Source organism: Canis lupus, chromosome 26, assembly GCF_011100685.1.
Source record: "Canis lupus familiaris isolate Mischka breed German Shepherd chromosome 26, alternate assembly UU_Cfam_GSD_1.0, whole genome shotgun sequence".
NCBI lineage: Eukaryota > Metazoa > Chordata > Mammalia > Carnivora > Canidae > Canis > Canis lupus.
The window spans coordinates 12,968,238-12,994,106 of record NC_049247.1 but is presented as its reverse complement, the minus strand read 5'-3'; the positions used below and the strand labels follow the sequence as shown (position 1 = coordinate 12,994,106).

General features: G+C 44.9%; 1 long non-coding RNA gene across 1 annotated transcript in view; it reads left to right on the top strand.

The window, feature by feature from the left end:
• Positions 1-13,327: 13,327 nt before the first annotated feature.
• The window catches only part of LOC119866161, a 65,214-nt gene continuing 52,672 nt past the window's right edge, over positions 13,328-25,869 (top strand). Inside the window, exons 1-2 of the long non-coding RNA XR_005379204.1 lie at positions 13,328-13,446; positions 14,172-14,353. This is a non-coding gene — a long non-coding RNA (uncharacterized LOC119866161). The remainder of the gene's footprint in view (positions 13,447-14,171; positions 14,354-25,869) is intronic.

The following is a 25,869-nucleotide window of genomic DNA, read 5'->3' as shown; positions in this document are numbered from 1 at the left end:
GAAGCTCCCAGGTGATGCTGCTGCTGCTGGTCTGAGAATCCCACTTTGAATAACAAGGTGAGGTAACGTAACAAGGCTTGAATAAATGGCATCTGACCAGATAAATGTTGGCCCCACTTACAAGTACACCAGACCCTCAGTAGCCCCTGATAGTGACAAGATGTGGGGCAGGGATCTAAAGCCGCATCTGCTGAAGCAGCCTGTGACAGTGCACGCGGGACTTCTGGTATACTTACATTATTTTTTTTAAGATTTATTTATTTGATTTTGTTATTTATTTGATTCTCTCTAGAAGTGGTGGCAGTGGGGGGATTCAGTGGGAGAGATAGAGACAGTATCTCAAGCCGACTCCACACTGAGCACAGAACCTGATGCTGGGCTCCATCCCACCACTGTGAGATCATGACTGAGCCAAAACCAAGAGTTGGATGCTAGACCAACTGTGCCACACAGCGCCCCTGGGTATTCTTAGATTATTGAGGATGGCCTATGGCTGGAAGGTGAGTGGTTCTTCTGTTCAAGCAACAGATAGTTACTGAGTGCTACTCCTCCTTCAAGCACAGTGATAATTCTAAGTTTTGGCTGAAGAGGTTTTAATATGACCTCATCTCTGTCTCGGGGTGTTTGTGTCTGTGTCTCCTATCTGAAAGGCTCTTGTTGTATGGCCCGTGCTGGCCTTTTAGGTCTCAGATCAAATGTCACCTCTTCTTAGAGACCAGTCCTGACCATCTAATCAAAAGTACCCCTGCCATAGTTCTCCACCATGTCACCCTATTTACTTCCGAACCTTTATTGATCTTCAAAATGGTTTTGTCCATTTCTTTTTTTTTAATCTTTATTTATTTATGATAGAGAGAGAGAGAGAGAGAGAGAGAGAGAAAGAGCGAGGCAGAGACACAGGAAGAGGGAGAAGCAGGCTCCATGCCGGGAGCCTGACGTGGGACTCGATCCCGGGACTCCGGGATCGCGCCCTGGGCCAAAGGCAGGCGCTGAACCGCTGAGCCACCCAGGGATCCCCCAGGTTTTGTCCATTTCTTGACTGTCTGTCTCTCCCCACTAGAACATCAGCCCCTTGAGAACAGGACTTGCTAGCCCTTGTTTACTGGGCATAATACCAGGTATATGGTGGGCCCTCAATAGATGCTTGTTGAATGAATGAATGACCCAGAAGAAAGATATACTAAACAAGGTTAACAGGGATAATGTTTAACTGACTTCAGTAATTCATTAGGACCACGCATACCCAGCAGGGTTTACAAAGCATCTACTGATGCAGTTATGAGGAATTACTCTTACTTGGCCAGTAAAAGCTGCTCCCATTAAGACCTCTGTGGTACATCAGTATTAGCCGAGTATTAGCTAATATGTTTAATTGAAAGCCACAAAACCAGATACATTTGGTGCCATATCAAAACACCACAGACTGGGTGGATTAAACATTAGAAAATTTATTTCTCACAGTTCTGGAGGCTAGAAGTCCAACATCAAAGTGCCCGCAGGGTTGGTTTCTTGTGAGACCTCCTTCTTTGGCTTCCAGATAGCCACCTGCTCATTGTGTCCTCACATGGCCTTTTCCCTATGAGTGTGGAGAGAGAGACAGAGAGACACACTTCCTTTTCTTATAAGGTCACCAGCCCATGCTTACAACCTCATTTAGCCTTACTTTCTTAAGGGGGCTTATCTCCAAATACAGTCACATTGAGGGTTGGGGCTTCATCATAGGAATCGGGGAGGGGGGCACAATCCATAACACCTGTTTTTAAGAGATTTTGACTTAGGCAAACTCAAGCTAAATGGGCTCATGATAAAAATATAAGGGGAATCCAGGACAGCTTCTTGGTGGAAGGGGCCCTGGGTCCTCAGAAGCTAGTGTGTGATTTATAGTCCACTGTTCCACAAAGCTGTGCATGTGTATTGTACAACTTGATGAGTTTAGACTTGAGTATCCTCCTAACCTCTTTATTTTTATTTTATTATTTTATTTTTTATGATAAGAACACCAATTCAAGATCTTCTCTTGCAACAAAATTTTAAGCATGCAATACACTGTTCGGTCTAATCACTATGGTGTATGGAAAATCTCTAGGACATAATCACCTTGTAGATCTGAAAATGTGTACTCTGAGGACTGTTTCCCTGTTTCCCCCTCCCCAAGCTCCCGGTGACCACCATTGTACGTCCACTTCTAGGAGTTTGACTATTTTAGATTCCTGATGTAAGTGAGATCTTTTGAGTCCAGCTTATTTCATTTTGCACAATGGCCTCCAGGTTCATTCATATTGTCACTAATGGCAAACTTTCCTTCGTTTTTAAGGCTGAATAACGTACATCATATATATGGATATGCTGCATTCTCTTTACCCATTCATCTGTGGATGGACGTTTAGGTTCCTCTGTCTTGATTATGTGAATAATGCTGCAACGAATGTGGGAGTGAAGACATCTCTTTGAGATCCCAACTTCAATTCATTTGGATAAATATCCAGGAGTGGGATTGCTGGATTGTATGGTGTTTGCATTTTTAATTTCTGAGGAACTGCGGTTTTCCATCATAGCTGCACCAATTTACATCCCCGCCAACAGTACACGAGGGTTCTCTTCTCTCCATATCCTCGCCAACGCTTAACTCTTGTCTTTTTGATGATAGCCATCCTAACAGGTGTGAAGTGACACATCACTGTGGTTTTGATTCACATTTCCCTGATGATGAGTGAGGTTGAGCACCTTCTCATATATGTGCTGACCACCTGTATGTCTTCTCTGGAGAAATGTCTATTCAGATCCTTTGCTTATTGGGTTGTTTTTTGCTATGGAGTGGTAGGAGTTCCTTACACAATTTGGATATCAACCCTTTACCAGATACACAGTTTGCAAACATTTTCTCTCATTCTATGGGTTGCCTTTTCACATGGTTGATTTTTTCCTTTGCTGTGCAGGAGATTTTTAGTTTGATGTGGATCCTTTTTTTTTTTCTTCTTCTGTTGCCTGTGTTTTGTCTTGCTTCTAATTGCATTCTTCTTCACCTCCAGTAGTCCATTATTTTTCCCCTTTCACAAGTCTTATCACCTGTTACCTTAATGGCTTTCTTTAAAAAAAATCTCTAAGCTCTCAGGGGCAGGGAGTTTGCACAGGACATTTTCCATGTTGCTCACTGCTGCAATTCCAGAGTCTCAAGGCACTCGGTGATTTTTTTTTTCCTGGCTTAAAAGGACCGTGTAATCCCGTGTTATAATAGAGGGGTGCATTTAGAAACTCCAGAGCTTAGGGAACTATCTTGATTCCTTTCATTTGGGAAACCAATGAATATTCGTCGGGTGTTTATCATGTGCTGGGCACTTGTCAGGCTTTGGGGACACAGCAGTAACAAGAGAGACAAGGTCCCTGCCCTCATGAGGTTGCCTTCTAGTGAGGAGAGAGGGATGATACACTCAACAAAGCAAATTAATTACAAAGAGAATTTTAGATAGTGACAAGTTCCCTCAAGAAAGTTCAACAGAATCACGTAGAAGAGAGTCGGCACACAGGATTTATTAGAGGAGTGAATGAATGCGTGAATGAATGAATAGAAACTATACACAAGGCTTTCCTGATTGGGGATTCCACTTAAGCAATCTATCCACATGCTGCAGGACAATCAGCCACGCTCCCTACGTTCCCACAAACTCGTGCTGCTTTTTTAAGTATTCACCTTGTGTTGAATATTAATACCAGCCAAGTGAGTATCCTAAGTATAAAGCTGGATTAAATCTCACAAACCGAACACATCCAGATCAAGAAGCAGAACGTTATCAGCACTTTCACAACCCCCCTTGTGCTCCTTTCTCACCATTATTAACCCCATCCTGACCTGCAGCATTTGCTGGGTTTTAAACCCGTAGGCTTATCGAGATTGGAGTGGAAGGCTAAACAGCATGACTTCCCATTTGCAGTGCACGCTTTTGCAAATAGAGGACCGCAACCTGGGACATCTCCCCGAGTAACAGGCATCCGCTCTGTGCCGGCAAACGTGCTAGTGGGCACCTGTCTCCTCTCCTAACAGCAGCGTCAGCAGCTATACTCTCTCCTTTTAGTTCTAGCCGACAGCTTTTGTCAGATTAGGAATTCCAAGGATACTTCTGGACACCAACGGCCTCAGCACTCATGGTAAACCTTTCCACATGCAGGCTGCATGAGCATCAGGGAGCCAATGGAAATATTTTGCTCTCGGTTGATATCATTAAACATCTTCCCCTCTCTGCTGCTTTTGTTTTATTTTAAAATCCTGACTCAAATCTGTTTTGCCAGGTTTGAGTAGAGATGCAGGAGGATGTTCGAATCAAGTCCCCCACCTCTCTGGGAAAAATTCGGGAGTGTTATGTCAAAGGCCACATGACTAGTTTGTTTCTGGGGAGGGTTGGAAATGAGTTTCTTAGGATCTACCTTCCTGCCCAGAAGGGCTCAGGCCCTGCCCTCAAGTCTTAGCCAGAAGCCCTGGGGTTAATCTTCCTAAATGACAATTAACAGGTGGGACATCTTGAAATCCCTGCGGCAAGACCTCTAGGCCTATAAATCTGCAATGGGACCAATGCTCTGAATTCTTAATCAAGCCTGTTTCCTTTATTAATCTCCAAGAGCGGCAGTGATTTATAAGACGGGCTTCCATTTGGTCCAGAAAATGAAATTCATTTCACAAACTCCAAATCAATTGGCCACGATACTTTCCTATTTCATGCTCTGCGTCACACTGATCTCTTAACTTGATTGTTCTATTACTAAGAATTCACTTAAAAGCCTCTGCTGTGTCTCTTTGCCTCACAAAAACAATATTAGCCCCGGCACACTGATCACTATGGATGCTGAGATGGAGGCTTTCAGACACTTCAATTAAAAAGGGACAGGGGATGAGCTGCAAAAGAGGGAGAGGTTCACAGAAATTTGAATCACCCTGTGCTGAGAACTGATGGAGACCCGAGGGGTGGTGGGGAGCCCATTCAAATGTGGGTTTCTGGGTGCCACCCAAGCCCTGCTGAATCAGTCCCTCTGGGAATGGGAAAATGCTTTTCTTGAGAACCCTACACAGGAAGTCCAAGATTCTAGGGACAGAGGGATCTTGTCAGGTAAGTAAAGCCGGCTTGTGTGGTCATTCAACAAATGTTCGCTGAGCACCTCCTATGTGCCAGGCACTGTGGTAGGTGCCTGGAATACATCAGTGAACAACTAGACAAGAATCTCTAGCTTCATGGACATGGTGACCACTTAATCATGGAAAAAAAATAATTATTGACACTCATCTGAATTATTAGCACTCATATGAATATGCATAAGGATATCTTCTCTGGTCCTCAGCATGGCTCTAAGTAGTGGGGAGTGCTGCCCCTCTCTTAGAGATAGGAACATAGGGACTAGAAAAGTCAAGTTACCCAAGGTCGATACAGAGAAGAAGTGGAGCAGAGAGCTGAACTAGCCTGCTGCATGCCTGGACTGGCTTCCGGGCTTAAAGCGGGGATGGTATAGGACAAAGCACACGGCCAGTTCTTCTGTTCAAGCAACTAACAGTTAACTAAGCATCTGCTATGAATAGGCCCCTTCCTCAGAGGTGGGGACCCAAGAGTGGGCGAGATACCACGTCCTGCAGATGAGAGAGGCACATGAAGGCATAAAGGAAGTGCTAAGGGCTGCAGTGCGGTTCGCACGGGTTGCTCAGGGGTGCACCTGGCTGGGGCTCCTGGCCAGGGCTTTGGGTGGGGGGTCTACAAAGGATTCGCGTAGGAGGTGCGCACATGGGAGCTGGCTGGGCCGTGGGAATGGCGTGGGCAGTGGGGAACCGTGTGTGCAGTGGTTCTCACGTTTTCGGCCTGGCTGGAGGGGCCGCTGGTTGATGAAGCAGGAGAGGAAGCAGAGGCCAAGTCCTGGAGAGCCCCGACAGTTGCTAAGGAGTCTGGACCTTCTTGAGGGCATTTGGAAGACATTGAGTAGTTTGAGAGTTTCAGACTTCAATCTCAGAAAGAACCTTCGTGTCCGAATGGATTCTGTAGAAAACGAGTTTAGGTGGAGTGAGAAGACCACTTGGGCAGGCAGGTCAGAGGCGATGGGAAGAAACGCGCCCCAGGGTTGTCTCAGCAACCCCACACCTGAGTCTGTCCAGAGGTGGAGACGGTCGGGAAACTGCTCTTCAGGGAAATGGTACGAGGGTACCCCTCAGCGGGGATGTAGCCATCTGATATGAATTAGTCACACTTGAGAGTGGCTTCCAGGAGGCAAGAGCCAGGACGAGGCAGGCGCTGCTGGTTCCATGATGTAGATCCTGGTAGCCGGGAGCCTTGTCCGTGCTAATAATCTCCAGATCATTTGGGCCGTATACACGCATTACCCAGCCAATGGCCCACTCGGCTGGGGCAAGAGGCCACGGGCCAGGAGCACGCCACATCCCTTGTGGGGTTTGTCGGATTCAGGGTATTTTTGCTGGTAGCAGGGGGAAGTGAAGAGCAGGGATGTGTAGGCAGAACGAGTGTTGGCCCCGCTAATGGGTGCCGCCTGGTGACCTTTGGGTGATAATGGTGTCAGGCACACGATAAAGATGTGATGGCAGGAAACACCCTATGTTTACAGAGCAATTTTCTCAGCATGGGTTCAAAGTGCAAAGTGCCTGTGTTAATTTGGAAATCCTCAGAGCAGCTCAGAAATGTGAGAGCATGTCTATAATAGCCGGGGTGCTATTGCTGGAGGTCTGAGTGCCGCAGTGTGTCACGTCGTGGTCGTCATCGCTATCAACCTCAGCGTCACCATCGTCACCATCATCTTCGTCGCCTTCCCTCCACTCCTTGGAATCTCCTGTGGGCCAAACTGTGCTGATATCATTTCCTATGCCTGTATCCTCACAGTGGCCACAAGGCTCTGCAGGATCTGACCCTTTGAATCTTCTCTGCGTCCCACCCTATTCACTCTCCAGCCTCAGTGACCTACCTCCTTGCTGCATTTGACTGTATTGGACATGCTGCCACCTCAGGACCTTTGCACGGGCTATTCTCTCTGACTCCCCCCACCCCCACACTCTCACTCACCTTCTTCAAGTCCCTGCTCAAATATCTCCTTCTTGGGGAGACTCACCCTGACCACCTTATTTAATACTGGACCATTTTTCTCTCTCCCATACTCCTAATCCTGCTACTTTGTTCTACTTTCCTTCCAGAGAGCTTATCTTCTAACACTCAAAATAATTTATGTCTTTCTTAATGTTTATTATCTGTTTCCCCTTATGGGCATATGAACTTTCGGAGAATATAAGCTCCATAATGATGGAGAATTTTATTGGTTTTGTTGCTTTTTATATTCCCCAGTGCTGAGCACCATATTGAGAAGGTATAGGTATGCGCAGTTGATTATATGACTAATCTAACCCATAGAGTAATTCTATAAGGTAGAGGTTAGTTAGCCTCCTTTTATAGAGGAGGAAACTGAGGTTCATCCATTATCTCCAGGTGACATAGGAGAGTGGCTGATTTGAACATAGTTCTGATTCCAAAGAAGCCCCTGCCTACCGCTCTTTGTTGGGTTGAATCAAGGGAGGGGCATTGGGAAATCATTCAGCTAAGCCTAAAGTTACTTGATATGAAGAAAGAGATTCATCTTTCTGGAACCCTACCTGCATGTTTCCTATAGAGTCAAGCCTCTTCTCATTAGCAGCTGGTTTTTGATGTACCATGTGAGACATGGTGAAGCCACTTGTGTTGGAAAAATCTCGAAGGATCAGTATATTTCAGCATATCAGGAAGTGGGGTAAAACTCCAGGAGGAGATAAACCTGTCTAGATGACATCTCATGGGAATCACTGAAATCCTTCCTGCCTCTGCTCACCATCACTGAGATCTAGAATTTTCCATGTGGGAATCTAGAACACTTTGCTGTACTGACCTTATTGATGAGGTTTATAGGGACCCTTTGTTTCCCCTGACTTCTCTTTGAAGGACCTCCTCTGCTCACAAGTCACACGGCTTGGGTAGGGCTCAAGTCACACCAGCTCCCATCAGATCCAAAGCTGGGCATGAGACTAGGTCTGGCCTATGGGGGCGATCCATCCCTCGGCCCTGGTGACTGGTGGTGAGACACAAATGGGTCTAATGAGAATCTGCTCTGGGACTTTTTACTGGAGCCCTCGAGAAAGAGTGATTCTGTTTTCCAGCAGGGAAATCCCATCCATTACCACCTGTCTGTGAGTTTAGCCCTCTTGGGTGGGAGCAGGGTGAAGCATTTTCCAAGCCTGTGCACAGTAAAAAGTTAGGGGAGTAAAGGAGCAATGGCAGTCCAGTCTGGGCCTTTGCATTTCTTCCTGTTCTTCCATCCTATGGGGCTGAGCGTTGATATGCTGCTGACCAGCAGCCGAGAATAGCCTGGCGCTGATCCCAGAGGCTGTCCTCCCCCATCAAGGACTCGGAGGACAGAACAATCTATGCCCTGTAGCAGTAGGTTTTCCACCTCGCACCTGATAAGCTGGAGCTGAATTTAACGAAAGCCCATCAGATGGGACACATTTTCAGGAATAAGACGCTCCTCTCGGTCCCACTGGAGGGTGATGGAGACACTGGTGGACTTAATGCATTGCTGGCCCAGACCCAGGCTCTGGCAGTCCATTCCTCTCAAATTCCTCTGTAATCAGCTAAATTAGCCCATTGATAGAGCAGCTCATCAAGGGGCAGCTTGGAGGAGGGAGTGATGGACGGTCACCTTTTCAAGGAGCTCTGGGCTGGGGGATAAATGGCCTATTTACTCATGAGGTTGCAATTGAGTGCTCTCCCTAGGTCAATAATTTTTCCTTTCTTGCCCTCACTCTTCCTGGTCCTGGGCAGAAAAGAGGCCCATGCCACATCAGGTCTGACTCCTTCCTGAGCTGGAGAGCAAAGCTGGTGCTTAACCCCCTCATTGCTGCCTGAGCACAGATGTTCTCTTAGGAGGGAGATCTCACCTTTATAAATACCTCCCATGCCCGATGGTAATGGGAGAGACCTCCCCACAATTATCCCACAGGATAGACAGAGTTGCGAATACATAGGTCCCTATAAAATCTCTCCTATTACGGGGTACTCCCATAAATATTTTATTTAGAGTAGCAAAGTCCTATTTGGGAATGATTTGAAATTCAAGGCTAGTTCTCTGTGGGGTTCCCACATTCACGTGTCAGAACCAGAGAGATGTGAGGGTGATTCCAGGAGCTATGACTCAGAACTGCCAGTGTTTGATGTCATGCAAACAAGCCTTCTTACGCTCACTTTACAAACAGCTCTGTAAGCAGTGATGTCGTAGAGATCGCAAATAGACAATTACAGGATAAAGAGGGGAAAACATAGCTGTCTCAACTGTCCCCACATTACAAGCGCCAGTACCTGTGGCCCAGGACCACATTTCCAGGGATGGGCACAGGATGTGCGTTTCTAAGCAACATATGTAGGAGTGAACATGACATGAATTGGAACATCATGCAAGATCTTACCGAAAAGTGGCTTTCTTAGGACAAAGATGTAGGCAAAGAATTTGAAGTAAAGTGTTCCCTGATCTGTATGAGTGAGAGAAAGTAGATTCCCTACCTCAGCGTTCTTTTACGATATATGTCATTTTAAAATATGTCAAGTTTAATAAATTTTATATGATAAGTAAATATGTGACTCCTTCATCTAGTTTCTTAAAGTCTGGAAGCTCAATTAATGTATATAGGACTTTTAAAGATTGCTTTTAGATCTTCTCAACGGGAAAAGCGTGGATCACCTTAGATGTTGGAGCCATCTTCTATTTGGACGTGTCTTACATTCAGATGCATGTCAGAGGATCTTGGGTATTTCTGAGGGCCCAGGGGTAGTTTCTGGAGAGATCTGGATAATTTTTCTTGTGGTGTTAGCTTTAAACGTGTTTAACCTTTCCTACTGTTTTAAATGCACTTGGAAAAGCAAGCAAGAAAAAAGAACGCATGTTTGTTTTAGGATAGCATTTCCCAAAGTGAACTCCGTTCTGGGATATGCTTCATAAGAAAATAGTTCCATGATCAAATAAGTTTGGGCCATGCTGCACTCAATTGCACTCTCTTTGACATATCAAAAGCTCTGGTAAGTCCTGCAATAAGGGAACCTACGAATCAAAAAGAATTTAACCTAGGACTCCCTAAATTTATCATACTTTGAAAGTCTTTTCTTACAAAACACTTATTACCATCACACAAAACAAAACAGAGTGGTATCCAAGAAACAATTCAGGAAACCCTGAACTAGGGGTACCAAAATTTCAAGGGGGGGGACTCACAAAATATGAAAGAAATTGCATGATTCATTGGTGATATTTAGATAGTTGAGGGCGTCTAGGTATTTAACTGACCACAGTCAAAGTCTATCTCTTTCCCTCTGACAGAGTCTGCAGGCTGTTACCGTGTGCTCCGTGGTAGACTTGGACTCAAATTCTGGCCTTGCTGCTAAGTCCTGTGTGCTCTTGGGCAGGTGTCTTCCCCTCTCTGAGCCTCAGTTACCTCCTTTGTAAAAAAAGGGAACCAATAAGTACTCTCCTTAAAGGATTTCTATGGAAGTTGAAATGAGATGGTGCAGAAGTAGCTAGCATCGTGCCCGACACTCCTAAGTGCCCAGGCAATGATCTCCACTATTTGCTGCAATATTTCCTCTCAAAGCCCGTGAACTTTGTTGGCTTGTTCACGTGGCTCAGCTTCATTTGTTCAGGTTTCTGGAATTGAGCTGAGAAAAGAGAATGTGGGATTTAGAAAATTTGGGCAGATTTTACTGTCAAGGTATATATCTGGGAGAATGCAAATGACCTCCTGATTCCTACCTGAGAGAATCAGGGAGACTCACTTCCTGTTCTCCACTCCACACGGGGAGACCCGCCCCAGGAGTGTGGCCGCATCATAACTAGCTCACCAGAAATGAGACTGTTGGAAAGTTCAGAATTCATGGGATTCCTTTCAGGAGAGAAGTCAGCTTTGTTCATTAAAACACACACACACAGCACTTCATTGTATTTTAATGACAAGAGTCAAATGCACACATTGTAGAAATTCAGATATGTATGTGTTTGCTGTGAACGGTGAGAACCTTCCTTTCATCAGTGTTATTCTCCGGAGGTGAACTTTGCCAGGTTTGTTTCCTTGTGGGTCTTTCCTATATAAAGGCAAACAACAATGACAACAATAATAACAAGAAGCATTTTTTTTTTCAGTGCTTAATATGTGTCAAGCAAATGAAAATGTTTTCCATGTACTCTCACTTCACTTCTACATCACTGTGGATGTAGGAACTACAGTTTCACCTTATTTTAAGGTGAGGCAATTGGCATTCAGAGAGGTTAAGAAAACCCAAGATCACAGTTAGCCACTAGTGGGGCTGGAATGTGAACTCCAGTTTGTTCAATGAGGGTCTGCATCCTTAATCATTAACACACACACACACATACAGGCACGCACCCTCATCTCCAACCCACAATTTCTTTTTTTTTTTTAAAGATTTTATTTATTTATTTATGAGAGACCCAGAGAGAGAGAGAGAGAGAGAGAGAGGTAGAGAGAGAAGCAGACTCCATGCAGGAAGCCTGATGTGGACTTGATCCTGGGACTCTGGGATCAGGCCCTGGGCCAAAGGTAGATACACAACCACTGAGCCACCCAGGTGTCCCCACAATTTCTATCACCGTATAGGATCACATTATCCCCAGTGGTCTGCAACTCTTCTTTTTTTCCTTAACAGTACATCATGAACACCCTTCCTTGACAGGACCTATAGCTCTCACTGCTTCAACATCTAGGCAAGATTCCATTATGGGGATGAACATAATTTATTTAACCAGTTCCCTGCTGATGGGCATTTGTCCATTTGCAACTCTGTACTGTCCCTCCTCGGCCCCAGAAGGGCTGGGCTTCCTCCAGCTCTCGGGCTTTAAGAGGAGACTCAGCAGAGTGTCTCCATCAATCTAAGCGAGTGGTCTTTAAAAATACATAACCCAAAAAATAAGGCTCCATTAAACAAACTTATAAAATATGAATGGGTTGCTTACCCTGCCCCTTGTCCAAGAACATAAGGGTCATCCCCTTGCACCTTAGGAAGGTGAGGCTTCTAGGGTCTCTCTGTGTATTTACAAGAGGGGTGTCACCCTGCTGAGGTGCTGGGGCTTGAGTCCAGTGAGACTGTGAACCTCAAATGGGAAAGGAGGTAATTTGCTGAGCTACGAAGCACAGCTAAAACGTGCCTAAGTGTGTGTAGGTGCATATGTGTGTTCATGCGCGCATGTGTCAAATCACACACTAACCCAAAATGTGTTCAGATTAGCTCTTAGTGAAGCGGTGGATTGACCAGACACCTGTGCAGAGGCAGGGTCCTTATGGTTAAGGCTGTGGACATGAAGCCAGCCTGCTTGGTTTGGAGGCCGTGTGCCAGCTTTGTAATCTTGGGCAAGTCACTCAATCTCTCTGTCTCAGCTTTCTCGTCTAGAAAATGAGAGCAGTGACACTCCCTACCCTGCAGGATGATTGTGAGGATCGAATGAGTTCAACAGGTACAGCAGTAAGCACCTGCATGCAGGTAGTATTACACCTGGGGTGGTTGGTATTGGTCTTAGATTTGCGTACGCCATTTAAAATCTTTCAGAATTACACAGCTAACACACGGTCAGCGCAAAAGCAGGATTGATTAGGAAAGTAAGACACCACACCTTTGCTCCCTCAATCACCTGGAGCTCCACCATCTAGGAAAAGCCACTGTGAACATTTTGGTTTGTAACATTCTAAACATTTTCCTTTGTGGGTATATGGTTTCTCTTTTGCACACCCACACGTGCACTCATACCCACACACTTACATTAGATATATGATGTCATTATATAAAACTTCTAGCTCAGGTACTCCTTTATAACTCATTTTTTTTTCACCTCAAACATTATCAACACGCCCACTGTGTTCTTTTGTTAGGGCTCCCATCACAAAGCAGCACAGACTGGGTGGCTTAAACAAGGGAAATGTATTTTCACAATTCTGGAGACTGGCAGTCTGAGATCGGGGTGTGAGCAGGGTGTGAGCTTCTGAAGCCTTTCGCCCTGGCTTGTGGATGGCCTTCTTCCCCGTGTCCTCACATGGTCTTCCCTCTGTGTGCATCTGTGTCCTACTCCTCTTCTTGTAGGGACACTAGTCGTATTAGATTAGGACCTAATGAACTCATTTTAACGTAATCACTTCTGCAGAGATTGTCTCTAAACACTGTCGTATTCTCAGGTACAGGGGCTTAGGACCTCAACATATGAATTTTGAGATGATACCACCCAGCTCATAATACCCATTATTGGGTCATTGATCACAAATACACAGGGATCCCAAGTACATATGATCTGTGTGAAGACTGGTCAGCTGGTATTGGTTGGGTGGAAAGGTCAGTGTTCAGAAGGGTTCTGAGGTCCTCTCTGAGCACACTGGAAAAGATGAAGCTAATGCCTGCTGTAAGTGAAAGCCTAGGGAGTGCTGCTACACTTGCAGTGGATTGTCCTTTGGGCTGAACCTAACGTGAGCTGACCTGCTTTATGGTTTGGTTTTACCCCATCACATCACAGAGAGCCATGCAGTGTGGTAGCCACATCCAAAATGTGACTTTGCCCACAGCGGTTCCTCTCATTCTCACCACTAGAGTGATAATGATGGTTGAGGATAGATGGACGTGGTCGGGTCCACGGCGCTGACAGTCCTGGTCAGGTATCTCTCAGCTCTGAAGAATCACCTGCAACTGGCCAGACTGGTCCCCCCACTTCCCCTGCTGAAATGACCCCATTGCTTTGAGATCATTTGACAATGGGGGCCAATGCTTATTCTGCTGTAGCATTGGTAAATGAGGTCTGCTTTGGGGCAAAGAAATAAGACTGGCTCACAATTTCTTTTTTGAGAGACCTTAATTCGTCAATAGTTCTTATTACATTCTTCCAGTGATTTGGGGAGGTGCAAGAAATAACTTGTGGAAATAAAGCCTTCTGTATCATTAATTTCTTCCTTCCTTTCGTATCTTTTAATTCAACAGATATTTATTGAGAGCTTAACGTACAAAGCATTATAGCCCATTTAAGAAATGCAGGAAATGAAACAGAGGAAAGGTTAGGACCTTTCTCGTACTTGATGGTTAGTCCATTTTTCTTGACTCCCATCTCATTAATCTTTTTCTTCCTCTCTTGTGCAGAAACGTTGCTATCTCAGAGACATGAGGAAGATCCTGGCTCTGTGAAGAGTGAGACAACATGTCAGCAATCAGGGGAAGGTCCTAGTGATCAAATTTAGTTCCCTCATTACTCAGATGGTGAAATGGAACTTGCAAGAAATTAAATAATTTGTCAAGGTCATACAAGTAGCTGTTGGCAGAGGGTGAGCAGGGAGCTAGGCATCCTCATTCTCACCTTTATCTCACTCTTGTGCACCCCAATTATGACTCTCTTGGTCTCTGGAAAGTCCCAAATGCATAGAAAATCAGATCCCATTTCATTAGCATTTGTAAAGAGGAGTTACATTCGGATTCTCTCCACCTAAAGGAAATTGCCAGACATTCACCTGAAATGCTTGCACGTGGTTTTTCAGAAGGGCTGAAGGACTTTGCTAACTTACCTATGAAGGAGCATCTGGTTCACCTTGTCTCCATTCTTATTGGATGTAGCCGTTCACACTAAGAACAAACCACAGACACTAAGCTTTTCCTAATTCCATAGAGGGAAAATGGCATTGGAGTTGTTTCCATTCTTACTCTTGATTTACAGCGTGGTTAGGTATTTTCTGATATGTTAATTGCCTATAGATATTTATTCTGTTTTGGGTTGCATATGCATATGTTTTTTGCACATTTTCCTATCATGGGATTTTAATTTTTCTTATTTATTTGCAAGTATGCTTTGTGTAGGAATTTTAATAGCTATTTTTAAAATTAAAATGTTAACCTAGATGCTGCAAATATTCAGCATAGATTTTTGCACATGATCAAGAGGATTTTTAAAAATTTAATCTTTTCTATCCAAATGGTTATTCCACCAACTCTCTTTCTCCTAATTTTGCATATTTTGCCCATTTTTTCTTGAATAGACCCTTTGGAGTTTTGGACTTCTAAATCTCAACTTCTTTTTTTTCCTCCTCTTTTCTTCTTTATTAATAGTTCTTTGTATCTTCCTGTGGGTTTTTGTTGTTGTTGTTGTTGTTGTTCTTTTCTAACTTCCCGGATTGATGCTCAGCTCACTTACTTGTATCCTTTTAAACACAACGATGGTAACATTTAATACTATGACTTGTGCTTCTAATTACAGCTTTGGGCACATCCCTTTCGATGTTAAAAATACCCAGTATCCTCATCACTGTTATTTTTCTTGTTGTAATTGTCGGTTTTGTTTCAAATTATTTGGGAGCATGGCTTTAAATTTCTAAGTGGTCAAGGTTTTAAAAAACACTTAGAGTAATTTCTAGTTTTATTACCTTGTGGTCAGACAATCCAATTCTGAGTCATTGTTCATTGCTTGACGTCCTGAGCTCAGATGCTCACCTATCTGACACAGGTCTGAGAATGCCTCTGCTCTTTGGGAGCTTAAAGTCTGAAAAACCCTTTGACCCAGGATGGATTTGAAACTGCTGAAATCCCCAGAGGGTTCCTGTCTGTAGTATGGATTATAGGGATGGTTGTTGAGAAGAGCAGGGTTAGAAGGGTTAGAAGCTTCAGAATCTGCTTTTTTAATCTCTCTGCTCCATATATATTTTAAATCTGGAAGGTACCTGGTGATATCAGAGGCTAGAATTTTCTCTCTTTAGGTAGACTGAAGTCTAAAAGATATGGAACATAATGTTCCCTCTCTGCAGGGATCCAGGGTTGAAAGCTACTCATGCTCCTTCATTCAGAGAGAGTTCCAGAACTGAATATATTCCTTGGAGATCTTAATATACCTTGTATGGGTTCCCACTATATTCTAAAAGAACTGTTGGTACAGTTGATTACTGGCTACCCATAAAATTGAGTTTTAAGAAGGAGCCTAGCTAGTTGGCTGAACCTACTTTCTAAATTCACTGGAAATGCATGTTGTTGAACCATGGATTTTCATTTGAAGAAAAAAGTGTTGCCCATTATAGACTCCACTTAAAAAAATACAGCAAGGGAGAGATTTTTATTTCCATATGGATTATGTTAAGGGATGTGTGTGTGTATGTGTACACATACATAAGAAAGAGAAATGGCCCTATTATGGGAAGCCTCATTAAAGAGGCCTGGAAAAGGTTAGTCCATTTGCAGACTATACATCTTAATCTCCCCACACAGCATAGGAACCTGGAAGGCGAGAGAGAATCTACAGCCAGAGAGACCTTGGCTTTAGTCCAAGTGCTGGATCAAGTAGACCTTGCCTTTTCCCGCCGGCTACCCCTCATTAGCACTCTATATTAACCTAGAGAAACAGTTCTCCCAAGGGGCTCCAGGAAATGGGAGGACATGCAAGCCAGTTCAGAGTGGGGGAGACCCAAGTCTCCCCTCTGGTTGCTGCTCATTTGCTGGCAGGTGCATCTGGGGATTGGGCCCCTAAATGTTGGGGAGAGGAAGCCAGGAGCGTGCTATAGCTTAAAGCAGTGCTGATAGGTTGAGCGGCCTTTCACCTGTTGCTGGCTGGTTCTCATCTGTGTTAACAGCTTCCAACTGGCCTCATTATTTGAGAAACTGGAAGCCTTTGGACAAGGGCCCTAAGCTGGTTCTGCACATGCCCCCAGATCCTCTCAAGGCACTTTTAAGTTTCCATGTTGCAATGCAGAGGCGTGGGAAGGAGGCATGAGCTGGCTTCTGGCTGGAGGCTTTACCCAAAGTGCAACCTGTGACTGGTTACTCACGCTTCCCACCCTCAGTTTCCCTATGTGAAATGTGTGTGTGTGTGTGTGTGTGTGTGTGTGTGTGTGTTGGGGGGTATGTGGGAGGTGGAAACAGCAATTCCACTTACTTCTAAAGTCATAAGGATTAAGGAGAGAAGGAAGACAGCAAATTTTTATTTTCATTTATTTTGTATATGGTGTGTCAGGCTTTGGACTGGTGCTTTCATGGAGATGCTCAGAACATTACTCCTTCTTTATCCTCTGCAGTGCAGCTTCCCCTCTCCCTTGTCCCCTTCTCCATCTTCCCACCTAGTCTGTACCAGGCATTCCTGCCACCGTTACTCAGCCCCTGGCTCTCCAAAGCGTGACCCATTGACCAGCACCATTGGTGTCACCCAGAAGCTTGTTAGAAATGCAGAGTCTCTGGCCCTGCCCCAGATCTACTGAATTAGACACTGCATTTTAACCAGATCCCCAGGTGACTCCTGTGCAAGGTGAGGTTATTGGTGCTGCCCAACAGACTCTTCTTCACTGGGTGTGTGTATTTGTAACATCTGGGAAGCTCTCATTGAGTAACTTCTGGGCATTCTCATCAACAAAAGGAGACACTGAATGTGCCATTCATAAAGGTTGAGGCACAAAGGGGACCCAGTTCTGGATACACATGTTCTCTCTTTGTCACTACTCTTTCAAGTTTTTCATGTATATCTGAGTACATCAAGAGGAAAGACTGTACTTGGAGCCTCTATGTCCTTAACACCTTGTAAAAAGTACCTGAATATGCAGGCAATAGCAGAGTAGCTGCCCAAGGCAAGGTTAAAAATGTTTCTGGCAACTGAAGACAATTAAATCCAGGGAAAGTGAGAGGGAGTCACCGGGAGTGTTTGAGCCTGAGAGTCCTACATCCAGATGTTTTCCTAAATATCTGGTCTTCTTAGTTAAAAGTAAGCTCCTTGACAGAGCAAAGCTATATTCAAAGCTTCAGCCTCCAGCCCCTAGGGATGCACAATATGTGGCCCAATATTTATTGCCTCAACCTGGATTTTAGAACCTGAGAGCAGGAGGGTATCATTGAGATACTCAAGGATAAGAAACACATTGCAAACATGCTCCTCTTTACCTGTGCCCAGGGCAGACATCACTAATCAATTACCACACTCTCCTACAAGGAGCCCAGACTTGGATCCAGCACTGTAGACTGTTGCCAGCTGATCAGAACTACCTTGGCCTGCATCAGCGTAGTTGGCCTGAGTCCAGATCTGTGTGCCAGATTTGCTGTCTATTGGGTCAGTTCCTGAACAATCCAGTTGAATGTTCCCACAAACTAAGAATTGGTAATAGTTATGGATTTAATGAGGATGATAAAATGTGATTTTGGTAAGAGAGCAAACTTACTCCTTGAGTATGAAATCGGAGGCAAGAACTCTCTCAAATAATTGATTCTGCCAGGAGAGATGCAACACTGGACCTGTCCTTCTTGTTATTCCAACACCCAGCATCTTAATTTTCTTCAGGAAAAACCCAACTTAAGAGTTCAACTTAAGCAGCTCAGGTGGGATAGATAGATACCACCTCTCTGGTCCAGAGGCTAGCACGTGACCGACCAGTCAGAGTGTTCCATCCTTCTGACATCCCTTCTGCCCCTCAGGGGGTATGTGACCCAAGCCATGTGTGTTAGACTACCTGACAAGGTTTAGTCCCAACTTGAAGAGGGTCAAGAGTAAGTCTTTGACTTGGTGGCAGGTTGCTGGCCCTGGGATGAGTGACTTGCCCCCTGGGCTAGGTCATGCTTCAGTGCTTACCATTAAAGAAATAGGAACTTTTTGCGTAGGTGGACATGCTTGTACTTACTTGGGTAGTGGAAACTACCGGCCAACCTATGCATCTCACCAGCTACTTCTTATTTAACATGTGTCCACATGTTTTATTTTATTAGTCTAGTTTTTTTTAAAGATGCTGCATCCTACAAGATCCACAGATGGATGCTAAGACAAGCAGGTCAAAGTTTGAGAAGCCAGATATTTGTGTAATCTCAACTATTGTATCTCAAGATATTTATTAATTACAAACAGGTGAATAGTAACTTTATAGTGGAGAACCATGGCAGACAGCTTATTAACCATGTGACCAAAGTTAATGTCATTAGTACTTAGACAGCTCATCTTACACCGCTTGTCATGATGGGCTGAGAAGGATACCATGTTATTTCTGGGGCATTTTTTGCCTCAGATGCAAAACCTCCATCCAATCATGAGAAAAATCAGTAAGTCCAAAGGGAGGAATTTTCTACCAAAAAAATCCAGCTGGTTCTCTCTAAAAGTGTCACAAAAAGGTACCTCACTAGCGCAGTAGGTAATGTGTCAGTCTCATAGAAGTGTCACAAAAGATCAAGACAGACAATGGGATTGTCACATATTGAGGAAGATTAAAGAGGTATGTTAACTAAACATCATGTGGAATCCTGGTTGGATCCTGGGATGGAAAAAAAGACAATGAAAAGCTAGAGAAATCCAGATAAAGTCAATAGATTCATTGATAGTATTGTATGAATGTTAACTTTCTGGTTTTGACCATTATACTTTGGTCATGTAACATGTTAGCATTTGAAGCTGGGTGAAGGGTATATGGGAACTCTCTGTACTATTTTTTTACCACTTTTCTGTGAGTCTGAAGTTATTTAAAAATAAAAAGTTAAAGGAAAAAAACCCTGATGCTGCATTTTTATTTATTTGTAAGCCAAGAAGGTAGAACACTGGCATTTTCACACACTGCTGGTGAGGTGACAAATCGAGAAATATATAGAGAGGGTTAGCATTATATATCAAAAGCCTTAAACATGAGAACTCCTTTGACCTAGCAGTCACACCTTTAGAAATTGACTAAAAAAATAATAAAACTCAACAGAACAAAACAAAACAACAAACAGGACAAGGATGCAAAATACGGACAAAGATGTTCACTGCTGTGTTGTTTATAACACCGAACAATTGGAAACAGACTTAAAATAATGGGTAGCTATTCAGAAAAATGAGGTAAATGTGTTTATATTGCTAGGGAGAGATGCCTATCTATTTAAGTGAAAAATGTAGGCAACAAAGTATGCATAGTGTAATCTTATTTATCTAAAAAAAGAAAAAGCCATAAAAAGGCTGGAAGCACACATCAAACTGGCAACCACAGATTTCTATGGGAGGTGAGATTAAGGGGACATTTAAATTTTCTCTATATTTGAATCATAACAGTCATCATATATATAATATTATAATGTATCATAATATATTATGTATGTATTATATGTATACTATATGTCAAGGGAAAAATGAAGATATGCATTTTTGAACAACAGACACATGGACGTCTATGAGGAATATAAGAAGTCAGCCTCTCCCTTTGCTCCCCCTGTCAGTGGGGTTTTCCATGTGTGGTTCCAGACTTATCAAGCCCTTATCTGCCTGCAGCAGCTGGAGTGGCGAACCCTGCCAATGGCAGGTCATAAGCCTATTAGCAAACCTGCAGAATTGCAGGTGTTTTTGTTGACTGTGAACTCAGAGTAAAGGTGAAGGTGTGGGTCCGTCTGGGTAATCTCCAGGCAGGAAGTGATCTGGCCCCCTTAAGGTGGGCTTCTGAAAGTTTGAGACCTCCAGTGGGGACTCAAGACTCAGAGTGGGGAAGGAGGAGGGAATTCAGATGGTAAGAAAGGAAGCAGAAGAGAGTCCCTTGTGAACCTGGGAAGGACCTGGGAAGGACCACCACCTGACTCCTACTGTCCATGGAGAGATGGTGAATAGGGACTTTGGGGGAAAGATGAACTGATGGGGTGGGGGTGGAATTCAGTAGTAGGGCCAACAGCCACCTATAGCCAGAGACATGGAGAATGTACAGAGAAAGAGCTGTCAATCTGATGTTTGGGCAAGTCATGTAATCTCTTTAAGCCTCAGTTTCTCCATCTGTAAAATGGTCATACCATCTATGTGTGGTTGTCATGATGTAAAATGTAATAATGTAGAGGCAGCACTTAGCTCCGTGCCTGGCAACTAGAAAGTGCTCCCAAATGGTACTTATAATGAACATTTCTGTTACTGGGCATCTTCCCTTTGGTCTTTTCTCACGGCCCCAACCAACTTGGGCCCCTGCCTTGCCTTATCTATGGTTTGTACTAAATACTTTGACCCACAATTACATATCACCTTCAATGGTTTCGTAAGTGTTCTGTACATGGTTTCCTCATATCTATGCCCTTCTCTCTGATTTGAGACTTCTCTCTGATTCGAAACCCAATATTCCACGTTAACTGCCAGATACAGCAGTGAGCATAGTGAAATAGCTTGGCCAGTAATAATGTCATAAATCGGTTAGAATTTGTCAGTTTCTGGGCCTTTCTAGGTGGGGTGCTGTTGGTCTGACTTCCAATCTGGAATCAAATGCCTTCTTAAAATCAGAAAAGTTCTTAAATTTCTCTCCAGAACAATCCAGTAAAGGCAAAAGTGGGGAAGACCCAGATTTTCTGGGTAGTAACAGTGTATATAGAGGCCCTTGTTGATAATTTGAACACAAAATTATGAATGAGAAATTCCTAGGGCCTGGCAAGGAGCGTGTGTGTGTGTGTGTGTGTGTGTGTGTCCATATACAACAGTGCCATCCAGGATATGTCCAAGAATTAGAGTCATAGAGAGACGTACCTCTGTGTGTAGTCTGGATGTTTGTCTATTCACTCACGAAAGTGTTAAAAACAGCTAAAGAGTGCAGCTTCGGTCCTTGTCCCTGCCTTCCTCATTTCTCTGGAATCACTTGTCTACTTCAAAGGGCCTGTGGAAAGTCCTCTCTTCCTGGCCCTAGGCTAGGAGCGGAGCACACGGAACAGAAGGAGGTGTTAACGCTGCTGCTGGCCTCACAGAGCCCACGGCCTAGTAGCGAGATGTGGGGAGACGGGTGCCCCAAGGGGCAATGACAGTGCAGGGTGATCCTCGCCCGGAGGATCAGGGTGGGGGGGGGGGTGCGCATCTAACCTGATGGTGGGAGTGAGTGCTTTCCAGGCTGAGATATGATGACAAGTTGCTGCCTGGAGAAGGTGAGGGTGGGGTGGGCAGGAGAGGTGCCCCAGGTGGGTGGGGACTGGAGACCTGAGCAAGGGGAACCTGCTGGGGGCTCCACAGTGGGGCAGGGAGGGGGAATCGACGATCCCTCCTGGGATCGGCCTGCTTGCCCCCACCTCTGCCCTTTCTGTTCTCTTTCCTCTGCCCTGACACCTCTTCCCACCCCGTCCACCCCAAATCTCAGAGGGAGAGCTGGAACACTCACTCGGGCAGTCAACAGTGACGCTCAGTGAAAGGGACACCGTGCCTTAAGCACAGAGCACAGCTTGACGCTCATTCTCCACGTGAGCCAAGGAAGAAGCGAGACAGGAAAGACTCCACACCTTAGCTCAGGCTGTGCCCCCCACCCCCACCTGAAGGCCATGAGCTGCTTTGGATTCAAAGTTGTCCCCACCTTTAGGGTAAAGGTCACTGCCTATGTGAAGCCTTCAATTCTTTGATTTCCAAGATGGAACTAACTTGCTGTTCCCCCAGCCACCCTTAGCCCCTCCAAGCCCTTGTACCTGTGTTTTAGCACTTAAAAGTCATTCAGCTGTGCACGGCAATAGTAGAGTGTGGCTGTCAGGAGCTTGGGCCTGGGAGTCAGACTCGGGAGGGGTCCAATGCCAGCTCTCTCTCTGATTTGCTGTGTGACCTTGGCCTGGTTACCTGACTCCTCTGAGCCACACTTTCCCCAGATGTTAAACAGACCAAATTTTGTAGAGATGTGGCACACGTAAGGCATTGGGTGCAATGCTTGGCATACAGCCACCGCCAGTGCATTAGGAACAGCCACCAACCAGGGGTTTCCCTACCTCCTCCCTCACTGTGGGCCTCCTGAGGACAGGTCCCATCCCTTCTTCGCTGCTGCATTATAATAAGTGCCGGTTAATACTTAAACTGAAGCAAGCCTGGAGACTGCCTTCTCTACCCAGAACGGATTCCTCAGCAGCCTCCCTGGGGTCCTGCCATGGATTCCTTATTTCTTCTTTCAGTGAACTATTTATTGAATATGAGGCTCCAAGGGATTTGGGAGTATACAAGCCCAGTCACATAGAGATTATAGCTTATGGGGGAAAGGCTGGTATTAAAACAAGGACCCAAGCAATTATTTAAATATTATTGTGATAAGTTCCAGGAGGTATAGGCAAAGAGACCATCAAAGTATATGAAAGGGGCCCTTGATCCACTCTGGGAAGGGGGTGGCCAGTAAAGGGTTCCCAAGGAAGGGAAGTCAGAGGAATCCGGAAGATGCGTAGGAGTTACATGAGGGAAGGACTTTCAAGGCAGAGGGAATGGCTTGTGCAAAGATCCCCGGATAGACCTGAGCAGAGAATGTTAGTGAAAATGAAGGAAGGCCAATAATGTGGCCAGAGTTCAAGGCCAAAGGCAACATGGGAGGGGTAGGATCAGAGAAGTAGACAGGAACAAGACCCTTTTGGCCATGGTGAGAAATCTGGACTTTATTTTGGGGATGATGGTCCCGAAAGAGCACTGGGGCCCGAATGGGCACTCGGGTGCCTTCAGAACCCCCGAGAATGCTGGAATGCCCCTGGCCCCTCTCCCACCTGGGGCTTATCAGAGAAATGTCTCAAGCATGGGAATTCCCATGTAAGGCCCAGGATGTGGCCAGCTCATCACCCGGTCCCCTGCAATGGCACGAACCAAGGAGGCATGGAGAGGGGGAGCAGAGGTGGGAAAATGACCGAGAATGGTGGGGATTTCCACAACTTCCTTCACACACCACGGGTAGGCCGAACCAGCAACGAGGACATTGTAGAGCAGCAGAGGCAGTGAGATTCACTTAAATCCCTGCCATGTGCTGGACAAGTTACTGAACTTGTCTAAACCTCAGTTTTCACCTCTGTAAAATGGGTATAAGAAGAGGGAGCATCTCATGGGACTTTTAGGAAATTACCTGAGATAATACAAATGTTTAGCACAATGTGGTGCTCAGCCTGTGCCCAGTTACTCCCCCAGCCAGGAGATGCTATCCCCCCTCCGAGAAAAACCCAAAAACATCAGGCCGTGGTTGGCTACTGCGTCACCTTCCTGTTGTTGCTGTTGATGTTTTATCTGTAAGCATCTTTTGCATTTCTATTAGTTAAACGTTTGGGAGAGTATCTTTTTAAGCTTGGAACATGGAAGAAGAGTCTCCATAGCGGTTGTGTGTGGCTTCAGATCCCACTGGTGTGGAATCCTTTCCTTCCTAGCAAAGCTCCTCTTGCACCCTCAGTAACGTTCTCTACTCAGTCCCGTCCATGGCTTAGGCCCATGCTGCCTCCACCTGAAATACCCTTTCCGTCTCCTCTGGTCCAAATTCCATTAGTCTTTAGGACTCACTTCAATCACACCACCTTCCTGAACCCTCTAAATGTTCTACTCATCTATGCTTTCTTCAAAGCCTTATACATCTGTAATTTTATTCTTTCAATTTTGTCTGTCTTACTTTCTTTACTTGATCGTTGAGGTCAGAAAGAGGAGTCCTTCCTCATAGCTGCAAAATGGCTACAAGGGACCCAGACCTCACATCCTCTCAGCTTCATTATCCAGAGGAAAAGAGTTTTGAGCTTCACTGGCCGGATTTGGGTCAAATTTTATCTATGAACCAATCATGGTACCCACAGGATGCACAGGGTGATTAGGTTAGATTGGTGATTGGCAAAATTGTTCTTAGAGGGCCAGTTAGTAAATATTTTAGGCTGTAGATCATATGATCTCCACTGCAACTATAAACTCTGCTGTTACGTTAGAGCATGAAAAAAGTCACAGGCCATAGGAAAATGAATGGCCATGGCTGTATCTCAATCAAATTTATTTACAAAAGCAAGTGACTGACTCATGGGCTGTAGTTTGCTGACTCCTGGCTAAGACCAATTAAAGCCCCATGCTTGCAGCGAGATGAACCCAAACCAGATAGTCTGAGTGTGTGAAGAGTGAAATTCAGGGTGCTATTTTACCACAGGAAAAGGCAGGAAAAAAGCAACATATTGGCTACAAGGATCATTGTCAAGTAAGGGTCTCCAAGCCATCAATCGATCTCATTCAGTGTGTTTAAGTAGTAAGAAGGGAACCAAGTTTGTGGGCTTAGAGAACTGCCTTATTCCCAAGGGCTCCTCCATACTTCACAGGGAGGGGGCAGTTGGCTGGAAAACGCTCTCATTTATGTATACCCTCTAGCTTTCCAACACACTTTCAAATTTATGATTTCAAGGTCATAAAGGCCAAGTGCAGAAGAAGGTCAAGCACGGGATTATCCTCATTTTTTACAGATGTGGAGACTTAACTTCTAGGTGTGAAATGGAAGTCTTGAAGCAAGAAACAGTACATTTTAAATACTGGTCATAGAAGATGAGTAGCCATCCTACAAATACCCATACGTACCTCTGTACCACTGCTTCCCGCCCATCCTCATGGCAGACATCATTAATCCATCACTGCACTCTTTCCCACTGAGCTTGGAGGGTGTCTCCGAATCCTTACCATAACAGGGCTGGAGGCAGCCACCCACATTTGCTCTGGGTTAGCACATAAGAGAAAACACAATTGTTGATTTGAGTTGATCATGTAGTGCTCGTGGAATTACCAAGTTACTCAATGCTCTCACTTGTGGCTGTTATTTCAGTGCTTACTATCTACCTGGAGTCATGCTCATCTCATTTCTTTTTCAGAAGAATTCTGGGTAGGTGTCACAGATTCCCTAGTGCCCTTTTTACATCTACTCCAGTCCATTCTGATTTCAGCCTCATTGTGGTGGACAGTTCCCTGTGAACTCAGACACACCTCACGGTGACAATCGCAAGGAGCGACTCTATTTTGGCATTTGTCCCAGGGCCTTCTCTGATGTCCTGAGAGCCTGCTAGGTGGTACTCAGGCTCTGTGGAGAAGTGCAGGGACTTAACCAATGGATGATGAGAGTCACTGAAGAAAAACCACAGCCTCCTATACCCCGGGGTATAGTTCTGAGATGCATTCTGTATGCTTCTC